The sequence below is a fragment of the Lissotriton vulgaris genome, chromosome 12, assembly GCF_964263255.1.
Source record: "Lissotriton vulgaris chromosome 12, aLisVul1.2, whole genome shotgun sequence".
In the NCBI taxonomy this organism is placed as follows: domain Eukaryota; kingdom Metazoa; phylum Chordata; class Amphibia; order Caudata; family Salamandridae; genus Lissotriton; species Lissotriton vulgaris.
The window spans coordinates 117,096,086-117,113,301 of record NC_141700.1 but is presented as its reverse complement, the minus strand read 5'-3'; positions in this window follow the sequence as shown (position 1 = coordinate 117,113,301).

The window sequence follows — 17,216 nt, the reverse complement described above, 5'->3', positions numbered from 1 at the left end:
CCATTCTGCCTGGTCCACCGTCTTGCTTAGGAGGCCTGCCCCTGCTGGTCCATACTCTCCATTGGTACCACCTTCTTGTAGCGCCCTGAAACCATACTCTCTTGGCCGACAGCGCCTAAAAGGTTATATTAATAAATAAACATGGCTGCTTTTCATTTTTATTCTAGAACAACTGTGGTCTGGACTTTGCAAAACTTGAAACCACAAACACATTCGTCCCTTAAAAGATGGTTCTCCTATGTGAAGATCCCAATATAATCAGGGCCATTGGAATTATATGAGAAGGGAGTCCAAATTATGTAGCAGGATGACTAAATTATGTGGCAAGAAAAGGCAAATTATGGAGGGTAACTCTACACATTTGCTTACTGTATTACTGTATTACTTAGTTATTTTTGCACATATTAACTCTGTCTGGTAAAAGGTCCGCCTCACCATTACTATTTTACCAATAAAATACAGCAAAAGGCAAGTGAAAGGTGACCAGTCCTTTCTTTGAAGGGCCTTCCATACGTAAAACGTATCGCTGCGTTTTTAGTAACTTTTGATCCGTTTGACCTTGAAATATTTTGTTCTGAAGAATCTTCAAATTAACATCAGATGTTGGCTTATTTGGCAAATGCAGCAAATAAACAGTGCTTAATTTGAGTGGGTATTTTCCGGTGCTCTGCACCGGCACTTAATCAACAATGGCACTTTTCATGAGCACCACTTAAAGAGGACACATTCATTTAGGCACGGGGAGATTACGTGATTTGTCCAGAATCACAGGATGCTGAGTCAGCGCCCAGACTCGAGCCTGGTTCCCCAGCTACGAAATCGGCGGCTCTGGCCTTTACGCCACACCCCTCCCCACTTTCATGGTCAGTAGTTGGTTCTGTTTTAGGCTGCGGCAACAGGAGAAATGGGCTTGGGCAAGCTCTCCTGACAAGAGGCCTGTCACTTATTAGGTCGAGCGACCTATCTCAATGCGCACATGCGCATTGAGAGCGGGAGCTCGATATAAAGGGGCTTATACAGAGCTTACCGAGATCGGGCGATTCCATGAAGTGCCCGTGAAAGCTCGCTCAATGCGCATGTGCATTGCCATTAAAAGCGCGTGCAAAGACACCAGCCTCCCTCCCACAGTCATCCCCCAGCGTGCGCTCTGCAAACAAGCCTTTGAAGTGCACTTCAAAGGTATCCGCTACCCCCGCCCCCTGCTTCACACGTTTCTCGCATTTCTCCTCCCTCCCTCGCCTTCCTCGCCCTTCAGCGTGCCTTAAGCCTCCATCCTTTCTTTCTACGGTGTCGTGCATATTTTCAATCTCCCCCTTCTCGTCTCCATCCCCTTAACCATACGCCGGCGGCCCTGCACCCATTCGAGCCACAAATTGCTTCCCTTTGGCGCAGCGTTTTACTTGTCAGGGCGGGTGCATTTATATGCATTCTACCCCCTGCTCGCGCACACACTTTGCCTCCCGCTCTGGTCTTTTAAAAGAAGGATGCGCACCTTTTAACAGTCGTCTCTTCATCCTTAGTACAGGTACGTCTCGGTGGGCGTTCCTTGAACGATGCTGATAAAGTCATTTGAGCACACGCAGCTCTGTCCCAAAACTGATCTGACATGCACACCCCCCACCTATTGTAGTACTAGGACCTGTCCAAACTGTTGACATTTCTCCTCCCTCCTTCGCCTTCCTCGCCCTTCAGCGTGCCTTAAGCCTCCATCCTTTCTTTCTACGGTGTCGTGCATATTTTCAATCTCCCCCTTCTCGTCTCCATCCCCTTAACCATACGCCGGCGGCCCTGCACCCATTCGAGCCACAAATTGCTTCCCTTTGGCGCAGCGTTTTACTTGTCAGGGCGGGTGCATTTATATGCATTCTACCCCCTGCTCGCGCACACACTTTGCCTCCCGCTCTGGTCTTTTAAAAGAAGGATGCGCACCTTTTAACCGTCGTCTCTTCATCCTTAGTACAGGTACGTCTCGGTGAGCTGCAATTTTTCTCTGCACAAACTTTGTCAGGTTTTACCTGGTGAAAGTCCTGCTTAGATAATCCTGCAGGTGTGGTGATGTCTGCACAGATAGGAATCCACACGCCATTGCAGACTCGTGTTTATGAATGCCTGAGGATTTTCAGGGGACTCGTAAAGATTCTCGAATTCACTGATTCCATTTTTGCCAATAGGCCGCTGGTCTACTGCAAAAACCCATCTTTCCCACCCTTTCCCCATCTTCACAAATTCCATCTGAGAACCTTCAACAATCTACCATTTTCAATTACAGAGGTATTTTTTGCAGACCTGGGTGAAATGTAGCAGTGCAACCTCCTTTGGTCCTAACATGACATGTTTTAGTGAGGTCAGATTCTTGAGTGATTGTGATCAACCACTTGTGCTGTGGAAACACCATCATGTGTGTCATTCTTGTTTATTGGGTTGACAACATGGTCAACTGCAAGCGCTTCATAGCACTCGCTTCTGGTATCAGAATAGATCAGAGATCAGTGATAATTGCAATTAAGTTCAAAACGGGAAATAAAATGATAGAATATCTAACTTGTCTAGATTTCAAAGGAAAATACTGAGGGACCTCATACCGGCACTGTTGCGCTGCCGGAACGTCACTTTTTGACGCTCCAGTGGCGCAATGTACCACTGGTACATTTATAAGGCCACGTAAAGCCACATCACATGGCTTTTCATGGCCTTTTAAATATGTGCGCCCCTTTCACGCAGCAAGCTGGGTGAAAGAGACGTTCCATGGGTGTTGCTGGGGGCGTGTCCAGTAACATGCATGGCTGTTTGACACTGCCCCAGACCTACCAGAAATTGTAAGTCTGAGGGAGCGCCAAAAACGTACGCCTCACCAAGGGAGACAGAAGGGAGGCACAATAAGGAGAAATGTCTTTATTTCTCCTCGTTTTTTAGGTCTCGCCTGTCGATGCGCATGCGCATCGAGCAAGGCGAGAGTATTGCGAGTTATCCACTCTTTATCCACACTGCAAGGAATCGTGGCGATTCCTTGCAGTGCCCGTGACTTTTAAGGTCAATGCGCATGCGCATTAAGCTTATGCGCATGCGCATTGACCTTAAAAGTCACGGGCGCGTGCATGTCCGTCTTTGTTTACCCGCTCCGCCCCCTCCCGCCGTGTCGCCTTGCCTACTCTCTTCCACAGCCTCCCCCAGCTCCGCCCCCTCACTACTTGATTGCACGGCCGCTAGGCCGTGCCTCCCCTACTCTCCTCCCCCCTCCTCCTCTCCTCCCCTGCCTGCCTGCCGCTAGCCTTGTTTCCAATTATTTCTACACGCAGGCTCCATATCCAGTAGCGCTGCCTGTAAATATCGCGAGCGTTCCTCAGTCCGCCACTGCGGCTGTCCAGGTAAATAAATACAAAATGGTTGCTTGGGCGGGATCGTTAATGGGGCTGCATAGTACAGCCTGCATCTCTCCAATCCATGCATCTCTCCCCTTACCCAGTCTTCGGTTTCCAAACACGCCTCTACTGGTGCTTGCTTTTACTATTGTGCCGAAGATTATTGTGTCGCCGATTTCACGAAGCGCCTTCTGATTTGTTTTTAAGGGTCAGCATTCTAGTGTTGCCTGCTGTACCAGCACGCACGCACCATAGAGTCTGGCACTGCGTAGACTTGAATGCCCTGATCACGTGACCCGGAAATACCGAGCAATCTGGTTTGGCGCGCTCTGGCTTACCTATTTAAAAATAATCGGCCAAGACAAGCCCGTGTACACATCGAGGGAAGCGGGCAGACACTTTTGGTACCAGCGGCATGTAAGTAACCCTCCAGATTTTCCAGCTTGCTAATCTCCATTTTACTTTGAGGTCATAGTGCGAAGCCGCATCACTCAGTTAAATTACCCGCTATTCGTTAACACCCTATCTTGGATGTATTTGAGTATATGATCTAGCTGCACTTATTGTTTGCGCCACGTCCCCACCACATTCCACTGCTTTACAAATATTGTGTTAATCTCCTATTGATTTGGTTCAAAATCAATTGGCGCTCCAATCTTATTAGTGATCTGGTCAATATTCCTCGGTGTTGTGCCTCGTTTTATTAACCAGCGTGCGTTAGAGGGGTGTTTCAGTCTGCCGTGACAGCTGGTGTTGTGTGTTTTCGTTATCAGGGTCAATAGTACTTACTATCGCCAATGGTTGTAATTTAAACAGTCTATAAGCAGTCCTCTGAAGTCATTAGATGTAGCTCACTCACCCTCACCCACACTCACCCTCACTCACCCTCAACCCCTCACTCACCCTCACTCACCCTCACTCACCCTCACTCACCCTCAACCCCTCACCCTCACTCACCCTCACCCACACTCACCCTCACCCACACTCACCCTCACCCTCACTCACCCTCACCCTCACTCACCCTCAACCCCTCACTCACCCTCACTCACCCTCAACCCCTCACTCACCCTCACTCACCCTCAACCCCTCACCTACCCTCACCCTCACTCACCCTCAACCCCTCACCCTCACCCTCACTCACCCTCAACACCTCACCCTCACTCACCCTCAACACCTCACCCTCACTCACCCTCAACCCCTCACCCTCACTCACCCTCAACCCCTCACCCTCAACCCCTCACTCACCCTCACTCTCACTCATCCTCACTCACCCTCAACCCCTCACCCTCACTCACCCTCACTCACCCTCAACCCCTCACTCACACTCACCCTCACTCACCCTCACTCACCCTCACTCACCCTCAACCCCTCACTCACCCTCACTCACCCTCACCCACACTCACCCTCACCCACACTCACCCTCACCCTCACTCACCCTCACCCTCACTCACCCTCAACCCCTCACTCACCCTCACTCACCCTCAACCCCTCACCTACCCTCACCCTCACTCACCCTCAACCCCTCACCCTCACTCACCCTCAACACCTCACCCTCACTCACCCTCAACCCCTCACCCTCACTCACCCTCACCTTCACTCACCCTCACTCACCCTCACCTTCACTCACCCTCAACCCCTCACCCTCACTCACCCTCAACGCCTCACCCTCAACCCCTCACCCACCTTCACTCACCCTCACTCACACTCACCCTCACTCGCCCTCACCCACCCTCAACCCCTCATCCTCACTCACCCTCAACCCCTCACCCACCCTCAACCCCTCACCCCCACTCACCCCCACTCACCCTCAACCCCTCACCCTCAACCCCTCACCCTCACTCACCCTCACTCACCCTCAACCCCTCACCCACCCTCAACCCCTCACCCTCAATCACTCACCCACACTCACCCTCACTCACCCTCACCCTCACTCACCTTCACCCTCACTCACCTTCACCCTCACTCACCCTCAACCCCTCACCCTCACTCACCCCCACTCACCCTCAACCCCTCACCCTCAACCCCTCACCCTCCCTCACCCTCATTCACCCTCAACCCCTCACCCTCACTCACCCTCAACCCCTCACCCTCACTCACCCTCAACCCCTCACCCTCAATCCCTCACCCTCACCCACACTCACCCACACTCACCCACACTCACCCTCACTCACACTCACACTCACTCACCCACCCTCACTCACCCTCACCCTCACTCACCCTCACTCACCCTCACTCACCCTCAACCTCATGCTAAAGATTTACAAAAAAAACCATTAACAATTCTAAAAGCACTAACTCTAATGCTGCGAGACCTATTGCATTTCTAATGCTTGTTTTTTTTATTACAAATAACCACTGCATATACATAGTTATGTGGAAAATGCTGCGTCTGCAGAATCACATAAATCCAGTGGCTCAGATTATAATTAACAGGTTCATGAAAAAAAACAGGACATCCTGGTGGTGGCCCAGGTGTACGTGCGGGCTCGCACTAACTCCTGCCACAAGGCGCTGCACAGGAATGCGGTAGGGCTAAGTTCTCTTTCACAAAGCAGGCTGACACCCATTGCTTGGAGTGTGAGGAAGTGTTTGTCTCTGAAAGTGAAAGTCCACAAGCAGAGAGCAGTACAAAAAAAGCCTTTTCCCCTTTTTGGCAACATTTTAAGCTTAGCACAAGCAGCTAAATTTATTCGGCCAGATTTACAAGCCCCTCGCACCACTTTTGCGTCACTTTTCCCATGTTAAAAGTGACGCAAAAGTGGCGCAACGGGCTTGTAAATCTGCCCCATTGTTTCCTTTCTCAAAAGATGAAAGGCTTTGTCACTGCTGCAAGATTTAGAGCCAAACCTAACAAGGAAGTGGCCCCTGCTACACATGACAGCTTAATACAGCACTTGTACCCTGGGGTTTTTGAGCCTATACAAACAATGTTAAAAGTGAAACTACAAATCCCAGAATGCATGGCACTGTTGGCTAAAAAGCCAGGACTAGATAGATTTGTCACCTATAAAATGGATCCACTCCAAAGCCATGTGTAACCTGCAGATTATACACCTTTCTCAAATACAGGCGCTTGGTCTCCTGAGCACGTTCACCGTCTCACTGACAAGAACCAGTGGGGCCACGCCAAACTTCACAGGTCCATGCGTGACCAGTTGCTCCATTCCAGGGGCCGTATTATAGAAGTACCCCAGAGGCGCAATAGGTGTTTAGCCCGCTATGCACGCCGAGGCACTTTGGCATTACAAAAGGGGCTGTGGGCGCTTGTGCGTCCCCTTCTGTAATACTGAAAGCACTGGCACACATAAAACACCAGCACCTCTTCAAGAGGGCGTTCCCCGATTTGCATGGGGCAGAGCTGTAAAATAAGGATCCACAAATTGAAGGTGATAAGTAGTGGTTTATTAAGAGAAAGATCCCATCCACAGGTGAGCATCCAGCCAGCATCAAAGTAGGATAGCAACTGCTTGGAAATCAAAGCATAACATTCCATATGAGATTCCAGTGCCTCATGACATCAGCGCAGCTATGTCATGAAGCACAGACACACAGAACCACGATGCCACACATCTCCCTTCTAACAACAATAACAAAATTACAAAAGAAAATGAGTTAACATTAAAGCATAAATCACACAGTCACGTAGTCTTTTAAATACTCAGGAGAATGAGAAACCCTTGCAGACTTGCGAAGAAGTGAGGAGGGTTCATCTCTAGGAGTTTGACAATGACGACTGCAAGAAGCCTCCACAAGATCATTACTAACCACCACCACCCTGTTCAAATTCCAAACACGATGATCTGCAGTTTTGATGGCGTTCTTAAAAACTTTGATAACACGAATAGGCTTCTTAAAGGTAGCAGAAAGGGCCTTATTGTTTTTGCAGGGATTTTTAACAAGTACCCAATCTCCCACTTTAACTGGTGTGACCTTTACAGAATTCCTTGCATCAAAAATCCTTTTTCTATTCTCAATTCTAGAAGATTCACGCAACATCCAGTCATCTCAGACATCATGAGGACATGGTTGTAGATCATTAACCCATGCAGGTACCACAAGGGTATTGGGAGTACGTGATCTAAAAAGTTCAAAGGGGGTCCTCCCAGTAACAGCATGGGGAGATATCCTGTAAACCTTAACCTTCTTAAACACATCTGTCCTCCAATCTGTGCCAGCAGACTTGGCCATTCTGATGGTTTCTTTGAGAACACGGTTGAATCTCTCAACCATACCGTTGGTTTCTGGGTGGTACAAGGATGACTTTTTGTGTTTAACTCCTTGCTCTAACAGAAAATGTTCCATCTCTTTAGATACTAATTGGGGACCATTATCCGTGAGAATGGTGTTAGGAATGCCCTCCCTTGCAAAAAGTTTGGTTAAGAAAGCCACCACATGCTTAGTCTCGATGCCACGAGTTATGGCAATTTCTGGCCATCTGGAAAAGAAATCAACAAGGACAAGAACATACCACTCACAACCACCTGACACAATGGGCCCCAAAATATCCAAACCAACCTCTTTCCAGGGTGCATTTGGTCTGTCTCTAATCACCATAGGTTGGACTTTAGGTTTTGCCACCTTCTCACTAAGAGCACAGTCAATGCAATCCCTAACCTTACGTTCCACTTCCAAATCCATATTTGGCCACCAATATGACCTCCTCAAAACCTCTTTGGTTTTTGAGACTCCTAAATGGCCAATATGTGCTAAAGACATAAGCTCATCCCGAAGAGCTAGGGGTGGAACTAATCTAGTTCCCCTAAAAAGTAAGCCATCTTGTTCTGAAAGCTGATCTTTGACATGCCAAAATTTCTCAAGGCCTTCATTAGATTTGGGTTTAATCTTCCATCCTGTCATTAAGAGTTTAAGAACTTCCACGAGAACCAAATCCTCCTGAACCATCTTCAACCACCTCTCTTTATCAATGACAGCCTCCTCTACAACACAAACCATCTCATCGTCTTCATCACAATCTTCCTCATCGTTAGCCTCAGAACTAGGAACAAGGCGAGATAAAGCATCTGCTACCTTGTTTTCCACCCCAGGTAGGTATTTTACATCAAAATCATAATCTTGCAAACCAACAACCCATTTTGTGATCCTACCAGACACAGCATCAATACCTTTTTTTTTTTAAATTTCACAAAGCGGCTTGTGATCCGTCCTAACCTCAAAGGTCGTTCCCCATAATAAGTTTTTAAGCTTCTTGACTGACCAGTAAACAGCGAGAGCTTCACGCTCAATCACCGAGTATCGAGTTTCAGCTCCCTTTAAACTCCTTGACAAGAAAAGAATGACCCTCTCAGTGCCCTCAAACTTCTGTACCAGTACCGCACCTAAACCCTTCAAACTTGCATCAGTAATCAAAATAGATTTCCCAGAAGGATCAAAACTGCTCAATTTCGGGGCAGAGGCTAACCTCTCCTTGATGACTTCAAATTCATGTTGACATTTTTCTCCCCAAACGAAATCCACTCCTTTTTTCAACAAATATCTCATGTCGGCACACAAAGAGGCAAAATCTTTCACAAACTTACTATAATATTCAGCAAGTCCCAAAAAACTAATTAATTCTTCCTTATTCTGTGGGGGAGACAACTTAGAAATGGTAGAGATCAAATTTTCCTTAGGTAAAATTCCTCCTTCAGTAATTGTGTGACCTAGATAGTCAATGGAAGTCTTCCTAAACTTGCATTTCTCAATCTTGACAGTTAAACCTGCAGCACATAGTCTTTCTAAGACTGCAAAAAGCCTAAGATCATGCTGCGAATTATCTATGCCAAACACAAGAATATCGTCTTGGTATACTCTGACACCTTGTAAACCTTTTAAGACCTTTTCTAATGCCCTTTGAAAAACCGATGCGGCTGACACTAAGCCAAATGGTAGTCTGACAAACCTAAAAGTGCCATAAGGTGTCACAAAAGAGGTTAAATCTTTCGAATCCTCCTCTAACCTAATCTGATGGTATGCGGACCGTAGATCAATGGTGCTAAAAATCTTAGCACCCTTGAGTAACATAAGCATGTCTGCAATCTTGGGTAAAGGATAATGATCTGTAACCACACACTTGTTGAGCTCTCTTAAATCAACACAGAGACGAAGAGAGTTGTCCGATTTTTTAGCTGCAACAATCGGGGCAACCCATTCCGTTCCCTCTACTGTTTCTATAATGCCTCCCTTGACAAGCTTGTCAAGTTCAGCTTTAACTTGCTCCCTGACAGCCACAGGTACATTTCGTACCTTGCAGCAAACAGGTACAGCATCCTTTTTCAAAATGATACGATGACAATAATTATTCAGGCACCCCAAGTCTTCAGAAAAAACTTTAGGAAACCTCATTTTCAACTCAGTGGTGAAGTCTTGAGAGACCAGTGAGATAGTATGAGAGGTAGAGGGAAAAGGCTCTTTTAACACAATAGGAGGTGTCGAGTTTGGATCAAGCATTACCCCCAAATCCTTGAGAGCAAACCAGCTTATTATGCTATCTCCCCTTTGAGAAACATAAATTTTTGCTTTGGTCAATCTATTCTTATAATTGATCACCCCTTCACAAACCCCAAGTAATTTAATGGGTTGTCCAGCATAGCCAAAAGGCCTTAAGTCAGGGCGAGACAACTCAAGCTTTTGCCCTAACTTATTCAAGAAAAATTCTTTAGCTACAATCGTGATTTTTGCTCCAGAATCAAACAAAACTTTTGTGGGGAAACCTTCTACTAAAATCTCGTCAGAAGGCGAATTCTTTGCTTCTTCAGCACTTACAGTCTGTATACAAATTTGACCACAATCTACATTTTCATCCGAATTACATTCATTTTCAAAATCATAAAATATCTCATTCACTCTACCTTTGTAGTTTCCCCCTTTACAACATGAGGTAAAATGTCCTTTCCTTTTACATTTACCACAATATGCCTTCCAACCTTGACACTGTCTATCCGTAGCAAAATGCCCCATTTTACCACACCTATAACACCTTACTTGGGAGAAATCAAGACCGTTCTCCTTCTTTTTATAGGGAATTTTGCTTGAAACATTTTCATTTCTAGACTCTTTCTGGTGATTTTCACCTACTCTAGAAGTAGATTTTACAACATTCACTGTTTCTGTAGTAGTTTTGTTCTCACCATTTTTTTTAATGACTTCCACACACTTGATAGAATGTTCTATCCTCTTTGCAATAGTAAGAACTTCTTCTAAAGAAGGTTCATCCTTTTGCCATAATTCCTCCCTCACCTTTTCAATATAGCATCCAAGCATGAACTGATCTCTTATGTGTTCATCAAGACTCGCACCAAACTTACACGAAGAAGCTAGCTTCCTTAAAGCTGTAATGTAATTCTCAATTGTCTCTTCTTCCATTTGTGTTCTCCGACCAAAATGATATCTTTCTAATATTGTATTGACTCTAGGAAGATAATGTTCATCCAATTTTGCAATACATATTTCATATTCATTTAAACTACCATCATCAAGGTCAGGCAAATGATCGAATACCTCTTGTCCTTCTGCCCCCAAACAGTGTAAAAGTAAAGCTGTCTTTCTTTCAGCACTCAAGCTAGATCCACATACTCTCGCATACCTTTCAAACACTTTGCGCCATTTTTTCCATCTGATAGGTGGATCTCCAGGTGAGGACAAGAAGAAGGGGGGGGGGGGCAGTTACATTTTGCATATTGTTGTTACCAACAAAAAAAAAAACAAGAGAAATAAAACACAAAATAAAAATAAGAAAAAAAAAATGTCAAATATGTGTGTGTGTCACAGTAAGTGCACACAAAAGAATAACTCGTAGTAAGAGTGCAGAGAAAGTATAGTGTGTGTGTGTCACAGTAGCAGGACACACAAAAGCAGTTTCAAGTGAGTGTGTCCAGAAGGTAGATAAAAGGTTGAAAGAGTCAAAACAGTACCTTTATATTGTTCACTGAAAATGTGGCAATGCTTGTAGAAAACAAAGGACTTCAGGGCAAATAGGAAGATTAGCGATGATTAGCGGTAATCAGAGTCACGAAACGCGATGAAAGCGTAATGCGTGTACTCTGAGGTGAAAACCAGGAAAGTGACCAATACAAGATGGCGCCCACGTCTGCGTGACTCCCAGAGTACCTTGCGGCACGCTTGCGTCCTTCCCAGCAAGCTTTGCGAACAGCCGTGAAGACGAACGAAGGTGGTTTGTTTATTTACCAATGCTTCAAAGTTCTGAAAGGCTGCTAGGCAATGGCGTTGGCGTTCTCCAAAGGATGCAGCTCGCGAGGACGTTGGCAGGTAGGGCCCCTTTTTCGAAAGATGCAGATCGCAAAGTAGATCGAGTAGATCGAGTGCGCTGTGTTGAATAGTTGAATAAGCGCAAAAAATGTCTGATATAGCGATCGCAACAGTGCAATAAGAATAACAATGGTCAGACCGCTAAAAATGAAAACAAAGACTTTGTTTTCCTTTTAAAAAAAGAATGTTTCCTCTTACCATGAAAAGACGAAAATGAAGTCCTTTTTGAAGTCCAAAGCCACAGAAATATTTTCAATCTTCAAAGTTGAATGCCACAGAGTATCTCATAAAAGTTGTTTCAAATAGTCCACGAATTTCCAAGGGAATAATTGTTTTTTTTATTTTTTTTTAAATTAGAGATAGGTGTTGAGATCTTTTCTTCTTCCCATCCTGCGTCGCCAAATGTAAAATAAGGATCCACAAATTGAAGGTGATAAGTAGTGGTTTATTAAGAGAAAGATCCCATCCACAGGTGAGCATCCAGCCAGCATCAAAGTAGGATAGCAACTGCTTGGAGATCAAAGCATAACATTCCATATGAGATTCCAGTGCCTCATGACATCAGCGCAGCTATGTCATGAAGCACAGACACACAGAACCACGATGCCACAAGAGCCCTATGCAAATGAGGGAATCCATTTGCCTCTGCACCCGTGCCGTATTACAGATGCAGGCGCAGAGGCAAAGAATCTCTCGGGGGAGGGGCGCACTAGCAGACTCTGATGAACAGGAAGGGGGGTCCCATGGACCCTCTAGCCATCCTCTCGCAGGCGAGTGCAGTCACTCTCTCCACCCGCCTGCAAGGGGATCTGTAATCCCCTTTGAAAGTTCAGGCGGCAACCCGCCTGCACTGTGAAAACACGGAGCGGCTTCAAAGCACCCGCTCCGTTTTTCACATGAATGCGCTGCACTCAGGGCAGCGTGAGTTCGCGGCTACTGTGGGGGCAGCACATTCACCCTAATACAGTGCATTTTCCTTGATTGCATTGGGCGCACATTTTAAAAGGTAAATGCACCGTAAGTATAATACAGCCCCAGCTATTTTTTTTTGCAATCTGGGACAAGTAGCCATGTTGATCCCATCTTAAAATCAGGACCATAAGCCCAAAAATGTAAAAATAATCCTGCAGTAGAGTGGCTAGTCAAAATGTGGCAGCTATGCATGCGCTGGACGTCAGTGGCCTATACTAAAAAAAAAAAAAAATCACTGTGCATGGATACCAGATGGTAATATGCCCTGGATAGTTAATGGGTAATTTTTGTGCACTGAAATGCATTCCCAGGACACAGAACCTACTTGAAGGTAAGGTCATGTACATTTAACCCCGTTGCTGCGGCGGCTATTCCGCCGCAGCGCTAAGGGGGCGGAGGGCCGCACGGCACACCCATGCTGATGACGGAACCGCTCCTTCACCAGCCGCGGTCGCGCTGTGCTCATCACGGAGCGGTTCCGTCATGGCCCCGCCCGCTTAATGGAACGCTCTGCGCAAGCGCGGAATCCGCGCCGTGCAGGCGTGCCGAGCGGGCCGTGACGGAAGCGCTCCGTCATCAGCACAGCGCGACCGCGGCTGATGACGGAGCGTTTCCGTCACCAGCAGGGGAGTAGTTAAAGGAACCTTGACTATAAGCTTAAGTGCAAGAGTGTACCATTTTCTGCTTTGACCAGAAGATTCTTTATATGAGCAGAGTCCACCGTGGGTCTCTTTCTAATGAATGGGTCACCGGCAACCGCGAATACGGGAAGATCACCAATCAATGTATTGTTCAAGTAGTCCAGTGGTAAGTCTGCAATTGGGTGGCGTCTAGAAAATACACTCAGACTAAACGGGTATCTGTTGCTGATATATATTATCCAATATATTTTCAAGTGGTAGTATAAATTAGTACACAAAAAAGTGCAGATGACACAGTGCATAGGTGAGTGCATAAATACATAGGGGCTTATTTATGAGCCGTTGCATCACTTTTGCGCTGCCGGTGCGTCACTTTTTGTGACGCACCAGCAGGGTAAAAAATGTGCCATGTTGCGTCATATTTACAAAGTGACGCATCTAGGTAGATGCGTCACTTTGTAAACCCCTGTGCCACGTTATACCTGCGCCAGGTATAATGTATGCAGGGTGGGCGTTCTGACGCAAGTAAGGCTCGTAGAAGTGACGCAGTGAAATCTATGAGATTTACTGTGCTATTTTTAAGGCGCAAAGGCATCAGTATCTTACGCCTGCCTCACAGCAGGCGTAAGACTGACACAGGCACATTTGAGATGGGACTTGCCCATGTGAAATGACCATTGATGGAGATGCGTCACTTTTGTGACACCCTCCAGCAATGCGTAATTTCTGCACCTACAGATACGTCAGAATTACTGACGTATCTGTACCTCCTTGCGACAAGATGTGTCATACTGTAAATGTGACGCATCCAGCATGTCGCAAGGAGGGCGCAATGAAACGTGACGCAAGCAGCGATGTGTCACTTTTCATAAATGAGGCCCACACAATATATACAAAAGACCCTATCAATTCTCCCTGGTTCAATATACAGTTTGCTGACAAGTATGCATATATAATGTACACAACACTGATCATAAATGATCGCAAACCAAGAGAGATACATGTCGACATTTCGACCCCATTTGAATGAAAGGGTCTCTTCAGGACCAAGTTGCCTGGCTCAGTAACAATGAGGGGTACAACTGCGTTGTATCTATGCATGCAAGCCCATGCCCCAACAATCAGTTTGACTTTAACATGAAAAGCAGTCTCCCCTGTCCCAACGTCTTCAATCTGTAGCAAGGCACTTCTCGTAGATTAACCACAACCATCAAAATCTAATTTCCGGAAGATTAAAGAATGGTGAAAATTCCACCGACATATGATGGCAGCCGGCCGACCCGGTCTTGCAAGGATCCTACCAATTAGTTCTCTGTGTGTGGTGGCTCGTATCCATCCACTGTGCCTGCCAAGGCTGTGTCGCGGCTCGCGCAGAATCAGCGTCTTCTGAAAAAGGTGAGATGACTGTTCAGTCCTGGGTTTATGCTACAGCTTTAATAACCTTTAATTAATTTTATTTTTTGCATAGAACTCCAACCTGGCCAGGGGGCATTACAGTGCTTTACATCAGCATCAGACAATGATGCCCATTTTTATTTTTAGTAACAGGTAGATTAAGTGATTTGCTCAGAATCGGAGTATAATGAGCCAACGCCAGGATTTGAACCTGGTTCCACAGTTTCAGCACCTCAGCTCCTGTGGCCTCAAGGCCACCTCACCCCTGCTTTTAGTGTTCTCTTTATAAATTAAGGACTTGTAGAATTTACATTGGCTTGTTTCCATATTTTTTCATCTGCTGCACCTAACCTCTCACCTTCAGTACAAAAACGGTGAGCTTTGAATCAGGCCTCTCCATCTAGTGCTTTGCTTGGGTGACTCCCTTCCAGTGCCTAATTTGAGCCAGTGGTTTCCGGTGCTGGGCACCCGCACTTAATTGCCTGAACCTACACTTATGACGGCTGCCGCATGGTGGCGCTGTTTGTGTAATTTAAAGATGAGCAGAAAAACAGTTGTTTGTTAATTCAATATACATTAACAACTAACACCTGCCACCAAAGCCAATCTTGAAGCATTGGCGGCCTCGAACAGTCTGAATTGTCACACTTCAGTGTGATGGTTAGTAGTTGTGTAAGTATAGTGGCACTGTGTGGTGTAAACTGCACGGCCTCCTGACGAGGAGGCCCGGCACTTATTTTTTAACAAATTAAGCACTGCTCCCTTCAGACATTGGCTTGTGATTTTATCAAGCACATCTCGGATCAGCTAAAAGAGTACTTTATTCTCAGGTAAAAAAACATTGTCTATTTGCAGGTAGGAGGTGCTTGCATTGAAAGGCATTGGGGGCTATTTTCCATCTGAAAAGTACACTGAATGATCACACTTCTTGTCACATTTAATTATTTGTCTCAGGCATACAAACAGCGGCCCTTTTTATGTTATTTCTTTTTTTCACTATAATGTACACCGCTTAATTTTACAGCAAAAAAAGTGAACTCAAGGGTGTTCCTCTAGTGATGTCAATTAGAGGAATGAACCTTTGTGTCCCTAGGAACCTCATTCAGCTGACGTTGCTCGCACGTTTCAGCAGATCCAACTCCTCCCTTGCTCAAGCTGCTGCTTAACACATATTCTGGTCCCTTCTGGTTATGGCGTCGCCAGCAGGCATGGCTTATAACGAGGCCCGGTTCTACCGGGTGGGTCAGGCCAACCCAAACATGACCTTTTGCCTTCCGCGTTGGCAGAAGAGGCCAGGCCATGAGGCTGGCCTAACATTGTGATGCTTTTTCACTTCGTTTACATTAATTATCAATCTCGGGTAGCGTTGTATCCTTTCCAAAAGAAAATACTGGCTATTTGTTGTAGTTTTAAGAGTGAGCACAGGCATGGACATGATACTAAATAGAACTATGAATAAAATAATATGTATAAGCACAAACCGGTAATGAAGGGTCCTAGGGCATGTTTTCAGGGGAAACAGCCTTTACACCGCGGTCAAAACACTGCGGTGCCATTATGACGTGTCTTTTACAACGCAAGTCGTTACCACGACTTGCCCTGGAGGGCGCTCTAGACTAAGGAATAGTAGATTTACGGATGTATGACGTTACAACGCATGCTTTTACCATGCATGCTGTTACAACGCAGGTTTTACTACGCATACCATTACAACGCATAGCGCTTTGGGGTGCTGGATAGTGAATAGTTTAATTTACTATTCCAACTCCAGTCCCCGTGGACACTAGGGAAGGTGTTGGATAGTAAATTGAATCTATTCCCTATCCTAGAGCGCCCCCCAGCGCAATGCTTTGTAATGGTTTTCGTTGTAAAACCTGCGTTGTAATAGCACTGCGTGGTAAAAGTTGCGTTGTAAAGGATGTTTCCCGTAGATTTACTATTCCAACACCTTCCCTACTGTACGTAGGCTGGAGTTGGAATAGTAAATCGTACTATTCCTAAGTCCAGCACCCTACAGCGCAAGTCGTGGTAACGACTTGCGTTGTAAAAGATGCGTTGTGATGTACCGCGATCTTTTGGATCGCGTTGTCACATCATACAACAGTTTTCAGACCTCGCATGGACACAGCCCCCAACAGACTACTTGGAAAACACAGAGTGCCCACAGGTCTAGAGTATATAAACCTTGGTACGACATGAACCAACAAAATAAACACAAAGAACGTGTAGTATAAGGATCCTAAAGGTATAGCTGATGAGATAGGGGTGCCCCTTAGTGAATAAGGATACCCATTCAGTCACTGTCCGATACGGCCCTAGTCATCATCTGGGCCTCCTTATACCCCTCATACCTTGGAACTTACGGGCCATCCACAAGGACTAGATGTATATGTCCAATATAGAATTTCTAATTTCTAATTTCTAATTTCTAATTTAAAATACTTGTAGAGCGCAGCGTACACCTTGCGGTTTCTTGGCGCTGGGGGGATCGGCAACTGAGATGAAGAGAGACCAGGGAGAGATGAAAGGATATTGAGGGAGTTTTAAGTGGGGAAGGCCTGGCTGAAAAGGAACGTTTTCAGTT